The 18403-nt window shown below is 40.7% G+C and overlaps 1 long non-coding RNA gene and 1 pseudogene across 1 annotated transcript; both read left to right on the plus strand.

Moving 5' to 3' along the window:
- Nucleotides 1–4018: 4018 nt before the first annotated feature.
- Nucleotides 4019–4761, plus strand: LOC125097310 (uncharacterized; annotated as a pseudogene).
- Nucleotides 4762–4884: 123 nt separating this feature from the next.
- Nucleotides 4885–17269, plus strand: LOC125096884 (uncharacterized). Its single transcript, XR_007126424.1, has 3 exons — nt 4885–5215; nt 7218–7222; nt 17257–17269. It is a non-coding gene; the product is annotated as an uncharacterized LOC125096884 (long non-coding RNA).
- Nucleotides 17270–18403: the final 1134 nt, after the last annotated feature.

The following is an 18403-nucleotide window of genomic DNA, read 5'->3' on the forward strand; positions in this document are numbered from 1 at the left end:
TTCCCTGAATAGGGTTCCCAAATCTGTCCTTTTGGGAGAGTGGACACTCATTTGCCCAATGAATCCTCGTTGACAATGAGGGCATAAGGAACCAGGAGCAGGCTTTCTCCCATATTAGCTCTCTGAAGGACTTACTCTCACTTGTGGGCATTGAGCCTTAAAGTGCCCAGGTTGTCCACATTGAAAACAAAGACGTTTCTGTGATGCCCCTTTGTTAGCATGCATTTTTGCATTTCTATTGGAGAAATACCCCTCAATGCAGCCCTGAAGTTACCCCTTGGATATAGGATGATCCATCTGAGCACATAAGCGACTATAATCCTCTAAAGTACCTGATTTCTTCCATGGGCGAATAGCAGCTTGACAGGCAGAGTTAGCATTCTCAAAGGCCAATTGTTTGACCAGTAATAGTTCCAGCTTCTCCATCTACCACAATTCTACCAAGAGCCTTTAAGAGCTGAGCTACAAAATCCTGATAAGGTTCATCTGGGCCCTGTCGAATTTTTGACAATTCCTCAGTTCGCACTCCTGATGAAGGAAGATGCTTCCATGCCTTTAAGACGCATTGCAAAATTTGTTGATAGGCAAACTTCAGGATAATTAATTTGTGTTTGTACCTCAGCATAAACCCCATCTCCTGTTAACATTTTGTAGGAAATAGGAATATTAGTTCTCCTGTTATACATAGCCATTTCATTAGCCCTTTCAAAGAACTCTGTTTTCCATAAAGATAATCTCCCCCTGACAAACATGCCTGTGCTAGGACTTTCCAATCTCCAGGGCACAAGACTTCTAAACCGACGCTATCCAGTAGGGACAAGGTGTATGGACCAGTAGGTCCATATTGTGAAGTGGCCGCTTTAATTTCTTTTAACATTTTAAAATTTACAGTATTATAAGCCTTCGGCCATCAGGCAGTTGTGTCACAGGGTAAGCAGAAAAGGCAGAAGTATCTTCTGCCGCTTGTTGGGCTTCATAAAGTGTCTGCTGTAGCGGCGTGATTTTTGACAGTTCAGCTCCTTCGGGAAGTTGTTTTGGATAAACGATTGAGTGTGGACTTATGGGAAACATACTTTTAGGCATAGGCTCCCCATCTTTGTAGGGTATGCCAGATTGAGGATGCTGCATTAATGGAAATCCTACACTCGAGTCCTTAGGGGTTGAAATCTTAAGGGATTCAGTCTGAATTTGTCTATGTCTCATAAAAGTTGTTTGAACCCCAATAGTCTCGAAATTTTTTCCAAAGTGGGGATTACTCTGGCTGACAAACAGAATGGCTTGGGCCTACAGGAGCAGAAGCAAGGAATAATTCTTTACTATCGTCCAGAGGCACTCCATCTCCAGGAGTATCAAAAGGATTGGAATGAGAATGGTGAGGCCAGCAACTAACTCAGGGGAAATTACCTACACCGAGATGTTCATATTCATTCCCCCGATCATCTATGGCCAAATTACAAGAGAATCAGGGAAGCTATACAGGTTAACTCTATAGAATGTTGCGGATCTAAAGCCTCTCGAATATCTTCCCAAACTTTCATGGTTCCTTCAGGGCAAGCACATGGTCCTCTAATTCTCAACTGACTTTTAATTTCTTGCCCTACTTTCCGCCAAATTTGTAAATTTACCATTCCTCTCTTAGGGAACAAGGACAAAGATCGGGACACCACACCAAAAAATTGCTCTAAGGCCTTCTTGAGACCTTCGGACCCTTCTGCTTTAAAAGGGCCTGCAATGCAGTAAGCAAAAGATCGTGGTTCCAAAGAATGAGATTTCCCCATGTTATTTTACTCCTGCTGTCACCCGACAACCTGGCTCCTCTTACCTTGATAACTACTTAATCTTGATAACTACTTACCTGTCTATGCGTGCTCCCTTGAAATGTTCTCAGGTCCCTATTCGGGCGCCACTTGTCGCGGCCAGCGCAACAAATCGACCAGGAACGTGAGGGCAAGAGGATGAAGAAAAGAAGTTAAGACACAAAGAGAAGGGGGCAGGAGGAGCACTGAGGAGGATGTCCAACAGTGCTAGTTTATTCAAAGCATTAGGCCATATATAGAGTGATACTACATTTGTGTCCAGTTAAACAACCACGAGTTCCTCGTGACGCCAAAATGGCTGATGCCAGTATAAATACAGCAAACCTGAAAGTAATTTATGGGCCAGTACTAGGGCAGCAAGGACCAGCAACGGACTTTTGACCCCAACCGAATTGTTCTCATTTGTTTAGCAAGCGTATGGGAAGTCACATAGGCGAGCGCACAACACATAGCACAGACCCTTTCTCAGTGCTACTCAACTTTCTCATCCTAAACCTTTTGTTAGGTTATTCGGACTTTAAAGGAGGCACAAGTCAGGGCCTGGTTTGGTCCTCGTCTCAAGCCTTATTGCGGCCTCCCACATTTTTTCTTTTTGAGAGAGTGAGCATGCGCATGAGCGGGGGGGGGGGGGGGGTTGGAGGGAGAAGGGCAAAGAGCATCCTTAAGCAGACTGCCCAGTGAGCTTGGAGCCGGACTTTGTCCAGGGGCCCTGAGAGCATGACAAGAGCCGAAATCAAGAGCTGGCTGCCTCACCGGCAGAGTCACCCAGGCGCCCTGAGTTAAGTTTTGTATAGGGTATGAGACATAGATTGTGGCCCTCATCCTCCTCCTCCTCCACCTCCTTCTCCCCCCACCCCCTCCTTCTTCTTCTTTGCCTATGGAAGTCCACTTGCTCTAGCACCATTTATTCAAAACGCTGTCACTCCTCCACTGAACTGCTTTTTACCTTTGTCAAAACCCCATTGGACATACTGGTAGTAGCTCTCTTTCTGGGTCCTTGATCCTGTTCCACTTATCTATTTTGATTCTGTTCCATTTGTCTATCCCTTCACCAACACCACACACTTTTGATTACTGTAGCTATAGATCTTGAAATTGGGTATAAGGATTCTTTTGGTTTTACTCTTTAGTTTTATTTTCTCTTCTTTTTCTAGGTTCTGAAGCTGAGAGCTTATTGTTTTGAGACTCCTTTTGTTTTTAGACAGGGAGAGAGAGAGACACACACAGAGAGAGAGAGAGAGGGAAGGGGTGCAGAGAGAGAGAGAGAGAGATTATTAGCAGCCTCCATGGGCAGTACCAGCACAATGCAGGTTCAGTCTCACAAGCCCGAGTTTGATCATGACCCGAGTCAAAATCAAGAGTTGGACTAACTGACTGAGCCGCCCAGATGCTCCTCCTCCTTCCTAATGTATGCATTGAGTGCTATAAATTTTGCTATCCATTGATTGAGCTGTGTCCCACAAATTTTAATATGTTGTATTTCAATTTCCTTCAGTTCAATGCATTGAGATTTTATCTTTTACCTTTGATAATCTAGAATGTTACTTTCTAAGTGTTTGGATATCTGTTATTTTTCTCCTTTTGATATCTAGTTTGATTTTTAAAATTATTTTATAATTTTTAAAATTTTAATTCCAATAAATTGATATAAAGGGTTGTATTTTTTTCAGGTCTACAATATAGTGATTCACCTCCCCTACCCCAAGTACTGTGGGCTCCTGTTGCCAGGCACTGATTTGCATTGGAGACTCAGGTGCACCTCCCCCACCCCTACTCCCTTCAGCTCCTGTTGCCAGGCACTGGTTTGCATTGGAGACGGAACCCTCCTAGGGGTTCCAAGCAGTTACTAATGGCCCAGAGGACATTGGTGATCGGAGACAAAGCCACAAGGCTCTTTGGAGCCAGATGGTGGCCATCCAATGTCTCCCCACACAGTTCTGGAGCCACTGTGGGCTGTCCTGGAGCAGCTGTGGACTGCTGGGTTGGGGATATATGAACGTTTGCCACACATGCCACGAGTCTCTGGGTTTTGCTGGGAGATCCCGGTGTGCACTGCAGTGGTGTTGTTCATAGTAAAGAGTGGACTCAGCTTAAGAAGAAGAAAGGGGCATTGTGGCCAAAATGAAGTATCTGGAAAAGACATGGAGAAGACCGAACCGGACGCAAAGCCTGTGTAGCCATCGCATCATCTGCGCAGAAGGCCAGTCCTCTCCCGTAACAGATTCTTGCTCTGGCTGCCCTGAATCAAGATTCCGGGTATTATTCCGTGGAAAACGCTATGCAACTGCTGAAGGGAGTTTGGGAAAGGCTGTTGAAGAGCCCTCACCAGCTGACTGATGAAAATCCCATCTCTGGAGCAGCTCAGGAAGATGGAGAAACCCTGAGAGGAAAATACCAGAAGGCTTCAAGGACAGCCCGGCTCTGCAGGGAAGTGCAGACCCGCTGGTTCAGGACATTGGCAGCTGTAGACAGACAGTGCAGGAAGAGTCAGGGGAGGCAGGCAGGCCAGAGCATCCTGATGGAGGAGTGCATCTGCTAGAGCTGCTTAGAGATCATCTGGAAGGTGGGGGCTCAAGGAGGCAGGTGGAGACTGGCTCCTCCTTCACTGACCCTGTGCCCTCAGGCGGGAGCACTGAAGAAGGCACATCAGAAGAATGAAGAGCTCACAAGAAACAAAACAATCCACCAAGCTGAACAAGTATCTTTTCACCTTCAAACACCCTCCTGGAAAGTGAGATTCAGAAGTTGCGCCCTGAAGCTCCAGGCAGAGTCTAAGCTGTGCGAAGAGCACATCAAACACCTGGAGAGGAAGAGGATGGAGGAGAAGGCACGCTGCCTGCAAGTGAAGAAGGAACTTGCCAAGGTGCACAGGAAGGCGGATGCTGCCCACTGGAACTTAGGCCTCTACAGGAACATGGCCAGGACCCGCACCCAGAATGGCTGAAAATCTCCTCCTTGCATGACTGGGAGCGCCTCCTGGTGGAGAACAGAAGTGAGCGAGCCAGAAGGCTGTTCTGTGGCCAGACAGGGAGTTCCAAAGGCTCCAGGCAGAAAAACCATTGCCTCAGGCAGAAGCTGGCCAACTCTGGGCCCAAGCTCCAGCCTGTCTCCGGGGGGCCTCCTGTGTCTGCTCCTGCTGTTCTGGGCACAGCCTCCAAGTACCCTCAAGGGCCAAAAGCTCCCCTGAAACCCCAGAAGCCCAAGAAGGGAGCAAGGGTGCACTGGCCAGACTCCAAGTTCTTGGGTCCCCTGCGGGTCTGATTTCCTTTCCCAGCAGCCAACAGAACTCACAACCAGAGCACAAAAGCTCCTGTGCTTACCCCTTAAGCCATACCCATTGCTCCTTCTACTTGAGATCCACCCCATTATTTAACTGATGCTACATATTCCCTATAGCCGTCTGAGTGTGAAAGAATAGTTTTCACTGTTAAGCATAAAAAAAAAATAAAAATATCAAATTGCTGATAATCCTGCTACTGAGAATTGATTTTATTAAGGGATTATATGCCAAGCAATTAAGGTTTTTAAGTGTATTTTATTGACCACTTAATTTTTCCCGATAACCCAGTGTGTCATATAATACTGTGGTTCAGAGAGGGGAAACAACTTGCCCCAAGATTACACAGCTAGTGAATTTCAGAGCTCACATTCCACACCAGGATTGTCTAATTATCAACTGCTGTGCAAATAACTACTACTACTATTATGAATACTACTACTACCTCTACAACTACTAGTAATTCTTCTTCTTTTTCTTTTGAGAGAGAGAAAGGGAGAAGGCACACACACACATGAAAGCAGGGGAGGGGCAGAGAGAGAGAGATTCCAAGACAAGCTTCCAACTCAAGTGCAGAACCAGACCTTGGGCTGGATTTCACAGATCATGTGATCACGACCTGAACCGAAATCAAGAGTCAGAACTGATAGAGCCACACAGGCACCCTTGTGCAAGGAACATCTAGGCAAGCTACTGTAAGGATCCCAGAAGGGCTTGATAAAATGTTCTCCTAGTTCACGTCATAGTAAGGATGCAAAGATTCTAGTGGAGGCTAGTTGAGGGAAAGTCGCACCAAAGTATGGAGGGCAGCCTTTAAGGGTCTCCAACGATTCCCATCTTTGGCACACATCGTTTTGTGTTACATACTCTACCTCTTGATTAGAGTCAGGAACTACTGACCCACTTCTAATATAGTACAGTACTTGATTCATCAATGGGCCACATTTCTGTGACTGTAGTATTAACATTTCCTTCTGATTTAAAGGGAAGTTATAATATAAATACAAAGAATAAGAGAGGGCATCTGGGTGGCTTAGTTAAGCGTCCAACTCTTGATTTCAGCTAGGTCATTATCTCAGGATCGTGAGATCAAGCCCTGCCTCAGGCTCCACACTAACCATGGAGCCTGCTCAAGATTCTCTCTCTCTCTCACTCTCTCTCTCTCTTCCCCTGCCTCTGCCCCACTCCCTTCCCACTCACACTCATGCACGCTCTCTAAAAAAGAAAGAAAGAAAGGAAGGAAGGAAGAAAGAAAGAAAGAAGAACTAGAGATGTGGAATGATGCCCTTGTAATAAAACGAAATCTTCATCTACCTAGTAATCAGCTGATAAATAATATAGACACTTTTTTAAATAAAAGAAAATAAATGTCAAAAGAAATAGCTAAAAGACTTAAAAAGTGACTGCCAAACTTCTGCTAGACAAGATGGTATAGACACATTTCTCCATACCTCTCCCCACTTAGAACAACTATAATCCCTGGAAATAACATAAGTCACTTGTGAAAATTCTGGAAAGAATTGTAAAAGGTGGGAAGAAAGCAATAAGCTGATTTGGGAGCCCAAGACTGAAGAATAATGAAGTAACAGAGTGTCTTACCAACAGAAGAAAGTGATGCACACCCAGTGTTTCATCACCTCCATACTAGCTCACTCTTCCTCTTAATCAAAAGGGAGCCTCGGGACATGAACAGACATTTCTGCAAAGACATCCAGATGGCCAAACAGACACATGAAAAAATGCTCCACATCACTCGGCACCAGGGAAATACAAATCAAAATCCCAATGAGATACCACCTCACACCAGTCAGAATGACTAAAATTAACAAGTCAAGAAATGACAGATGCTGGCGAGGATGCGGAGAGAGGGGAACCCTCCTACACTGTTGGTGGGAATGCAGGCTGGTGCAACCACTCTGGAAAACAGTGTGGAGGTTCCTCAAAAAACTGAAAATAGAGCTACCTTACGACCCAGCAATTGCACTACTGGGTATTACCGTAAAGATACAAATGTAGTGATCTGAGGGGTTACATTCACGTGAATGTTTATAGCAGCAATGTCCACAATAGCCAAACTATGGAAAGAACCTAGATGTCCATCAACAGATGAAGGGATAAAGAAGATGTGGTATATATACACAATGGAATACTATGCAGCCATCAAAAGAAATGAAATCTTGCCATTTGCGACGACATGGATGGAACTAGAGGGTATTATGCTTAGCAAAATAAGTCAATCGAAGAAATACAACTATCATATGATCTCCCTGATATGAGGAAATGGAGATGCAATGTGGGAGACTTGGGGGGTAGGAAACGAAAAAATGAAAGAAGATGGGATTGGGAGGGAGACAACCATAAAAGACTCAATCTCAAAAAACAGACTGAGGGTTGCTTGCGGGAGGGGAGACGGGAGAGAGTGGTGGGGATATGGACATTGGGGAGGGTATGTGCTTTGATGAGTGCTGTGAAATGTGTAAACCTGGCGAATCACAGACCTGTACCCCTGGGGATAAAAATACATTATATATTTATTTTAAAAAATTAATTAATTAAAAAAAAAAAAGGGAGCCTCGGGGGCGCCTGGGTGGCTCAGTGGGTTAAGCCTCTGCCTTCAGCTCCAGTCATGATACTAGGGTCCTGGGGTCGAGCCCCGAATCGGGCTCTCTGCTCAGTGGGGAGTCTGCTTCCTCCTCTCTCTCTGCCTGCCTCTCTGCCTACTTGTGATCTCTCTCTCTCTCTGTCAAATAAATAAAATAAAAAAATTAAAAAAATTTAAAAAAGATTGCCAAGCGGATCAAAACAACATCACAAAGTTCTAAAAATTAAAGTATCATCAGGACCACAGATCACAAAATAAGCCAGGATCTATGTGCTAAATATTAGTAGGGTAACCACCTGCTAAAATAAAACAGTTAAATAGTAACCAGCATTTCCTAAAATAGATAAAATGTCCTGAATACAACTGGAAATCAGTTTTTATACTAAGAACTAATACTATCAAATGAAAATGAGAAAAGACAACAAAATGGTGCTGACAATTAAATGAATCTGAATCTGGAATTATCTGCTAAGGATCTTTTAAAGTGGCAACTGACTTCAACACTCAATTGCAAATTCTCTCCAAACAATGAAACAACAAGCGGTCCCCCAAGAAAGGAATTATAAAAAAAGGACCAAATAGAAATTATGCAACAAAAAAAAAAAGTACATACAGTTTGAAAGAAAGAAAAAAACTACAGAGACATGATAATCTACATAGGAAATCCCAAGAAAGCCGCAAGAAATGCAGAGTATTACTAATAGTACTAGTAAGTGAGTTCAGCAAAGTCAAGACTGTCAACCTTAAAAGTAAAACAGGTAGTTTTGTTCCACCAGCAAAATGGGTTTACCTGAGAATAGCAGAGGAATTACAGCTCAAGATACGCAAGCTATGACAATCCATAGGCAAGTCTGGAGACCAAAGGGGAAGAACTTCATAAAGAAAAAGAACTTGGAAGGAGTGGCTTTGAATGAATATCCAATAGAGGAAAGTGAGAGTTCATGGTGGTGACAGTTTCTCATGGGCTGAGCTTGTCCTAAACAAAGGGAAATTCCTCCTTCCTCCTGTGGAGTAGTAAAGTAGGCTTCTTCCAACTGGGAATGCAAGGTACTTCTCTTCCACTGGGGTCTGCAATTGATGAGTGGTACGATGTGAGAGCTCCCATTTCTGACCTCCATCCATTCTAAATGAGGTTTCCTTTATTCAGGTTTTCACATTTCCCCCCTTTTGATTAGAATCCTTCTCTGAAAGCATTACTGCTCAAGTCAGGTTTTCCATACTTAGTGGTTTTGTTCCTTGATGCTAGGAAGGACCTTTCCTGATTGTTGTGTTGCATGTCAGAGGGAAAATGCACAGCAGCTGGAAACCATTTAAGGACACAGTGGAGTAACAAGGAAGGTTAGAGGGGAGAATTCTCAGCATCTCTTATCTAAGACCTATATTCTTACCAAGGTCATACACATTAGAGATAACCTCAAGCATCTGGGTATATCACTTCTACAAAAGTTTGACAGCCACAGGTACAAGGCTTAAAAATAGCTAAACAAAGCAGAATCACAAGTAATATGGCAAATCCAGTTTGTATGATGGTTCTAAACTAGAAGCCCAAACCTGAAGGTAACCAGCTAAACAGGTCAAAAGATGAGAACCATTAGACAAAACTTGATTTAACTAATGGGCTTATTCTCTGATCTTCTATCTCTCCAGAGGCATTCATCCATGTGCAGCTGGTAGTATTTGCTATTGCACAAACACTCCCTTGTTTAGCAAGTAGTAATCAAGGGCTATGCAATTGTTCATGACTACTTTTGTTCTGGCTGTGGAATCAGCTAGCTCGCCTAAAGTTAAGGACTTATTTTTGATCAAGCCCTTACTGGAACTTACTGCAACCCAGAGGAAAATGGCTCTCCCTATGGAGGCAAACCCATGGTCATGTGCACGTCTCGGAAGTTCCTTCTTAAGGCAGCCATAGAGGTTTAACAGGGCAAACCACTAGGAAGCTTCTGATTTATTATGGATATTGAAAGGAACAGTTAAACATCCCAATAAACAATGACCTCCAATTCCCCAGCTATCTGAACATTCATATGCCCATGGGTACTGCTGTCCACTATAGACAAAAAACTGAAACCAGGCACAGTGCAGAGGACTACAGCTAAAGTCTGTTTATTGACCAGTCTATTTGCTGGAATTTCCTGATTAACCTTTCAAGCGAGTTATCTGAGGAATTTGGGTGACAATTATGTGAGGTTCCATCCCACTATTAAAATCCTTGCAGTGAGCACGTAGCCCATTTTTATCTCCCTTGAGTACATGGAACAGATTATAACAAATTGGTTACAAGTAAGACCAAGGGATCTCCAAATCATTAACAGATGAGGGTTTCTGATGACAGTCCAGGTCCTCTTAGCCAGTGGCCTAGGAGATACAAATGATAGTGCTATCTTTCCAGGCCAATGCCAGAGTAAAGAAAAAAAAAAAGAAGAAGAAGAAGAAGGAAAGTTTCATGTTTAAAGTAGGAAATCTGGACCTAATGTCTTAGAAGGAAGCAGTCTACTCTGATGTCTGATTATCATCTTCCTCCTTAAAGTCTCCAGCATTGCACAGGATCAAATGACAGGTGGAAACTTCTTCAGCTGTGAAACATGTAGTTAAGGCTCAAGTCCCTGAAGTTTAGCTGCCATCTCAGTAATGAGAAAGATTTAGTATTGTCTGTTCCAAAGAGATTCAATGGCAGTCTTAGTTGTTAGTGGGTCTTAATCAGAAGGCTGTGAGAAAACCACAAATGTTGGTTTTGAGAATCAAATATAGCCAGATACTTTAGGAAACTAGAAGAATTCAGGAACCAGTCCAGTTACAAGTATATAACAAAACCTCAACGTCAATCAACAAGATTAAAATCTAATACAAAGGTGGAAACATAATTTTTGTCTCTATAATTATCCCCATTTTTAACCAAAGATAATCATAGTAAAACTGATTCATTTGCATTAAACTTGGCCTAATTATTCTCATAAGTGTAGGATGAATAGCAATTGACCATATCAGTTTTTTATTAAGACTACTTTGCTGGAATTTTTCATAAGGAGTCTCAGACTGGCCTTTCAAAGCCTGTGAAGCCAGGAAGCCACACCAAGGACTGCCCAGCCTATTTACCTGCAATACCATTTCAGTCAAAGCCAGCGTCTCCAGTTGTGCCCAATATAAAGGAACAGATTTTTAATTGAACTTACGCAAATAACTATATAGTTATAAAAAGAATGCTCAAAAGAGCTTCCAAATTTGGAGGAATCAAGTAGACAGAAAAACTATCAAGTGTTTTCACCTTAGTGTACAAAGGTATACATTATCAAATTATTGTAAGTCACAGATAACTTGAGAAAAGGGTTTTCTTAAATCTGCAAACAAAAACAAAAACGAAGTATCAAGGAACCAACGGTATTTCAAAGAGTCATAAAAATTATAGTCGTTCTTCTCAGTTCATTCAATCCCATGTAATTAGCACTTGTTTTGCCTGAATCCAGTTTTATTACTAGTCCTGGAAATTCTTAGTTCAGCTTTAAGATCTTAATCGGAAACCTATACTTGTTGAAGGGGTGCAGGATAGGATGCCCCAAAATATGCCACTTTAGCATAAAGACTGTTTTGAGTTAAAAGTATTAAATACCCAACAGATCAGGGTAAAGCACTCTGCCTCATCCATAACTGCCTAAATTTACATTGGGAAGGAGAGACTACAAAGAAAAAGTCATGAAAAAAAAAAAAGACCCCTTTACCTAAGGAACTCATCTGCATAATAGGGCAACCCTGTTTTTCCAAACATCTTCCACTTTCTTGCTAATAGATTCCTCCCCTTTGTGTCCTCAGATTCTACCTCATTTAAGCCCCCTGGTGCCTCATTATCTTTGAAATTTCATCTTGGTGTGGATTCCCCATTCCTACCCCTACTAAGTGTCACTTTCTCCCATAATCTGTCTTATGTCAATTTGATTCTAAATCCAGCCAGAAGAACCACAGGGCAGAGGGAGGTCTTCCTCCCCAACATTGTCCAAAGTCCTTTCCATGAATCTCCTTGAAGATGAGGCACTTTTGCAAAATACTTTTATAAAAGCATCAGAATAAAACAATAACTGTCTGTAAAAAGACTTAAAGATGCTCATTATTAAGGACCTAATGAGAGATTAGTGTAACAGAATTGACAAATTTGGTTATTTATGTAACATGCAACATTTTAAAATAATGAGAACTAGGACTTATAAGCAACATTACACCATATCAGATTTCCAAGAATCTCACACAACTTCTGGAACATTTGCAACATATATCTATGATATATACCACATACAATATATACAAGAATAAATACAAAATAAGGCTCAGTACTACTTTTTTGACAATGCTTCCCGATGTGGAAATATTAGGGTTCGGAGCAGTTAGGAAAGAATTCTTGAGACATCTTTGTGCCAAAAGGTGGTTTTATTAAAACACGGGGACAGGACCCATGGGCAGAAAGAGTTGCACTGGGGTTGTCACAGATGACCAATTATATACTTTCAAATTGGGAGGGGGTTAGGGATGAAGTAGGTCTCTAAAGAATTGTTAAAAGCAACGTTTCCAGAACCTTGAGGGGGCTAGCTATTGTTAGGAAAAGTCATTACTGTAAAATAAAACCTTAGCCATGAGAACCTTTAGATATATATCAGTGGGCCACATGGTTGGAGGATACTGCCAACATATACATGTGGTAGGGGGAAGGGGGGAATAAAGGACGTTTCCAAAGTAAATTTTATATGTCAAAGTAGACTTATAGGATTGGGGCGGGGTGGGGTGGGGCGTATAATGTTAAGCTAAGATTGGCTTTTGCCCTTAGCAAAGTTTCAACAACCAAGCAGTGGAGTTCCTTGAGGAAGGTCACGCTATCTGTTTCAAGGACTTGTCAATGGGTTGGTTGTAGGCAGTAAGGAAATTTAATTTTTTTCTTTTGCTTTTGTTTCCCATTATCACTTCCCATATAATGTAACAAATCAGATAAGCCCGACTAGTTTAACATCTTCTTTTTATAATGAGAAAGAACAAAATCTTTGGATTTGTTCCAGGAACACTCTGGAATATCCCGAAGTTAGCTCAGAGTTAAAGACTTCATTTAGAATTTGATTTGAGGGGTACCTGGCTGAATTAGTCATCAGAGCATGCAACTCTTGATCTTGGGGTTGTGAGATGGAGCCACATATTGGATGTAGAGATTACTTAAAAATAAAATCTTTAAAAAAAAGAATTTGATTTTGGAAATTTGTTTAAAAATATCAAAGATTTTAAAACATTTGGTCAAATAGGATCATTGGTCACTGTGAAACAACATTTAGTTATCTATCAAAATGTCAAAGATTTCACAAATACAGAAGGTTACACAGTTCTGAGAAAAACCGCTCTTCAAGTATCTACAGACTAAGTTTAAGTAACCAAAGATCTGATAAAGACAGCAAAAGAAATTTATTTGATAAAAAGGTCATTTAAAAGGTAAAGAAAAGGGGGTACCTTGGTTAAGCACCCAACTCTCAGTTTCAGCTCAGATCATGATCTCAGGGTCATGGGATCAAGCCCCACATCAGGCTCTGTGCTCAGGGCAGAGTCTACTTGAGATTCTCTCTCTCTCTCCCCTTCTACTCTTGAGAGTCTCTCTCTCTCTCTCTCTCTAAAATAAATAAATAAATATATCTTTTTAAAATAAATAAATAAAAGTGGTGCCTGGGTGGCTCAGCCAATGAAGCATCTGCCTTCCTTCCCCTCAGGTCATGATCCCGGAGCCCTGGGATCAAGCCCCGTATCAGGCTCCCTGCTCAGTAGGGAGTCTGTTTCTCCCTTTGCTCCTCACCCCACTCGAGCTCTCTCTCTGCCTCTCTCTCAAATAAATAAAATCTTTAAATAAATAAATATTTTTTTAAAAGATAAAGAAGAAACTTTGTTTACAATTTCTTAAAAGAACGATAGTTCAGGAAAACTGTCCTTTTAACAAGGAAAGAACGCATTCTAATTTTGTACCAGCTTACTTTTGACATTAAAACTAATTTAACTAAATCTTTCCAGCCCTGATCATACATAAAATGCCTTTCCTAAGATTCTTTCCCCACATTTTACAACTTTCTTTTTCTTCAACAAAACACATACTTTCTTTGCATATAAGGATGTTTCCTTTACTACTTCCAGTAGTTCTAATTACATACATTAATTTGAATTCTTAACCCTTAGAAATCTTATTTTTTATAATAAGTAAAAGGTTGTAAACTGTTATACCAGCATTCTTTAGATTGGCAAATTTATAAATACATTTCATAACTTCTCAAAGCATTTGCCTTTTGAACTTTCCAATATAGCACCTATACATCCAAATATCTTTACATTTCTTTGTAAGGAGAAACCAAAAATAAACTTTTTCAGTAATTAATGTTTAGTATTTATCCTGACTTGGAAATAACATAGAATTTAATGACCACCCACCATTTAAATTAGCAAAACTTAGTTTTCTGGTACTAAGTAGAAATTATTAAGTAGACATAAATATGCTGAAAAGTTCATTGATGAACTTTTATTTTACTTACAACTATTTAACTCACTTGTTCTTAATAATTATGTTCATATCAGTCTCAAAATTTTACAAACACTAAATAGCTAACCATCACCTTATCTTTTTTGCTGAAAATTCTGCAACAGGTATCATTTGACATTTAGTAAACCTTTATAGAATATAAGTACTATATGTAATACTGAAAACTAAAAAAACAAACAAACAAACAAAAACCCCAAAACCTGTTTTAATTAAACCAACAAGCTTAAACTAGCTTTAATACCAAGTTTTTTTCCCAGATCATGTGAACATGAAATTTATTTGGATTTTCTATTATATGTCTGAGAATTTATGTAACCACTTCATTTTCTTTAAGCCAATTATTTAGAGTTCTTTTACAAATCAATTCTGGCAATACCATTCAGAAAAAGAAAAATACCACAAATCTACATCACATACACACACAAAGACACATAAAAATAGACACAAAGACCTTATAGCTTGTATTTTAAAATTACTGCCATGAATTAGGTACAAGGGTATAAAACTCACTAAGTATAAATAAGTTGGATCTACTTAAATGACTTTCCTCCTTTCATTCTCATTGTAATAGAATTATCTCCCTGTAGAAATACAAATCAAAACCACAATGAGATACAACCTCACACCTGTCAGAATGGCTAAAAAGAACAACTCAGGAAACAACAAATGCTGGTGAAGATACAGAGAAAGGGAACCCTCTTACACTGTTGGTGGGAATGCAAAATGGTACAGACTCTCTGAAACACAGTATGGAGGTTCCTCAAGGAGCTAAAAATAGAGCTACCCTACAATTCAGCAATTGCACTACTAGGTGTTTACCCCAAAGATACAAATGTAGTGATCTGAAGGGGAAACTGCACCCCAGTGTGTATAGCAGGAATGTCCACAAGAGTCAAACCATGGAAAGAGCCAAGATGTCCACCAACGGATGAATGGATAAAGAATGAATACTTACCGGTTACATCGACATGGATGAAACTGGATGGTGTTATGCTGTGCAAAATAACTCAATCAGAGAAAGACAATTATATGGTTTTACTCATATGAGGAATGTAAGTAACCACAAAGAGGATCATGGGGAAGGGAGGGGAAAATGGAATGGGAAGAAATCAGAAAGAGAAAGAAACCATGAGAAATTCTTAACTATTGCAAAGAAACTGAGGATTGCTGGAGGGGTGATGGGTGGGCGGATGGGGTACTTGGGTGATGGGCATTAACGAGGACACATGATGTGATGCATACTGGGTGTCATAAACAACTGATAATTATTAAACCTTAATCTAAAACTAATAATGTTCTGTATGGTGGCTAACTGAATTTAAATTAAAAAACAAACAAACAAAAAGATTACTTCCCTGTTTTTTTTTTTTTTGTTTTTTTTTTTTTAATCAAAAACATGGTCTACGTAAGAAAAGGTTCTGGAGAAGACCCAAGTTACAACATTTATGTCTCAAAGGCACAGGGGAAAAATGCAAGTTCCTCCAAGAAGGATTTCTGTTCTCTAAGGTCACTATTTAAAAATGTTTTCAGAGAAATAGGGGCTGTTTGACAACTGGGAAAAAAAAAAAAAAAAAAAGATGAGTAGACTTTTTTTTTTTTTTTTTAAGTAAGCTCTACACCCAGTGTGGGGCTTGAACACAGGACTCCAAAAGTCACAAGCTCTTGTGACTTAAGACAGCCAGCTGCCCTGGGACTGGCAGACTTTTCATTGTCTCTGGGGCCATACCTCTGTTCCTATAAAAACTAGATTTGTAAAACAAGAGCAACTGTTTTTAATTCCTCAAAGAATTGGGTTGCTGTCAAATGATCTCAAAGGACTATTACAGGCCCTCACCTATGTTAGAATGCTTTTTTTTCCCGCTGGGTACATTTAGATTAAGGGAGAAGGTGTAAAAAAATTCCCACGAGGCTCTGAATATCACCTTCCAACTTGACCGAATATCTGTGAAGTTATTAAATCCTTTCAAATATTTCACAGGTTTCAGCCAGGACAAAGAGTAAATGTTGCTGGCAGCATTAAACAACCTAAAAGGTGTCAGCAAAGATGGTACAAAAGATACTATCCTCACTGAGACCAAGAGTCACTCCCAGAGAGAGCCAACAGCAAGGACAGATAACCTGAATGTCCTAGGCAGGCAAAAAAGCCAAACCCAAGTTTTTCAAATAAGCAAGAAAGCAACAGCAATCCCTGAGAGAATCAACTGGTTTATATTTGAAAATAGACAATGCGAAATTTTATTCCCCTCTCTGGACTGGGCTCAGGGGGTAATCTATTTAAAGTAGATTGTAATCTATTTAAAGTAGCTGGCTGAGGGTTACAAACCTCAGCAGCTCTGGCTGGCTGTGTGTTGCAATTCACCACAAACATTGAACCACTACTCCTTGATACTACAAGCCAGCACTGGCCACAATGCAGGGAAACCCTCCCCCAAAGGATCTGGGCAGGTCCACACCTCAGGGGCCTCTGAAGTGTGGAGTTTTGAAACAGAGATATGCCTAAGAATAAACACAGGAGTGTTGCCCCCTTTGGCAGGCAGACAGCTCTGACACAAGCAGGGTGAGGCAGGGAGCCAACTGAAACCAGGGACACAGCAAGGATCTTTCCACATCTATAAGGGCTCACGAAAGAAGGGTGATGTGCATTTCCCAATCCAGACATAAGAAGACAAGGTGAAGTCATTTTCTTCTGTCACCCACCAGCTTGATCCACTTCAGTAAGCTAAGGAGTGCTAAGTGGAGAACAGAGCCCTATACCAAGCTCAGTCCCCTTCCCTCTCACCCTTCATGCACATCTCCACTGGAACAATCCCACCTGAGAAACAGAGCAGCAGGTCCATCCCCTAGAAGACCAGCACAAACCCACATAGTGGGATGATGACACAGTGCTACAAAACAGTCAACTCTAGGGGAAACAGGATCTAGCAACCTCTGGGGTTCTTTTACTTTTTGTCGGTTCTTTTTGTTTTTGTTTTTGTTTTTTTGGTCTTTTTTTTTCATGTTTTGTTTTTAGATATAGAAAGAGCATTTTTAAATTATTTATTATATTTTATATTTTCTAATCTTTAAACCTTTTTGTTTGTTATGAAACAATAAAAACACACCTAGGAACTACCTTCCTAGATGTATTTTAACTTATATTCCCTTTAACGTTTTTTTTTTTCACTTTTTCATGTTTATTTATTTTTTGCTCTAATTTCTTTCTTCTATTTTTTTCTATCATTTTTCCCCACCTTAATGGCAAGACAGAGGAATTCATCCCAAAAGAAAGAACGGGAAAAAATGACAGTGAGAGATTTAATCCATGCACGCATAAATAAAGTGTTTCAACTAAAATTCAGAACAACAACTATAAGGATATTAGCTGCATTTGAAAAATCCATTGAAGACATTAGAGAATCTGTTACGGGAGATAAAGGAACTAAATTTAATTAGGTTAAAATTAAAATCGCTCTTATTGAAATACAATAAAAAAAGGAGGATCTGGGGTGCCTTGGTGGCTCAGTTGGTTAAAAGTCTGCCTTCAGCTCAGGTCATGATCCTGGGGTCCTAGGATCAAATCCCACATTGGGCTTCCTGTTCAGCAGGGAACCTGCTTCTCCCTCTCCCTCTGTCTGCGGCTCCCCCTTCTTGTGCTGTCAAATAAATAAATAAAATCTCTTAAAACAAAAATGGAAGCTCTTTGGGTGCTTGGGTGGCTCAGTAAGTTAAGCCTCTGCCTTTGGCTCAATCATGATCCCTGCATCCTGGGACCAAGCCCAGTGACAAGCTCCCTGCCCAACCTGGACTACTCCTTCTCCCTCTCTGCCTCTTAACCCCACTCAGGCACGTTCCCTCTCTCCCTCGCTTGCTCTCTCTCAAATAAATTTTTAAAAATCTTTTTCAAAAATGAAGGGATATGTGACAACCAAACCAACCCTGCGAACCTTTGAGTCAAGAGAGAGCCCAAAAGTAACAAAGACCAAGAAGGAACAGAGACAATCTATAGGAACAGTGACTTTACAGGTAATACAAGGGCATTACATTCATATCTTCCAATAGTTACTCTGAATATAAATGGACTAAATGCCCAATCAAAAGATATAAGGTATCACAATGTATATAAAAAAAAAATAATAATAAAACCTGGGGGACCTGGGTGGCTCAGTGGGCTCAGGTCATGATCT

The sequence above is a fragment of the Lutra lutra genome, chromosome 4, assembly GCF_902655055.1.
Source record: "Lutra lutra chromosome 4, mLutLut1.2, whole genome shotgun sequence".
NCBI lineage: Eukaryota > Metazoa > Chordata > Mammalia > Carnivora > Mustelidae > Lutra > Lutra lutra.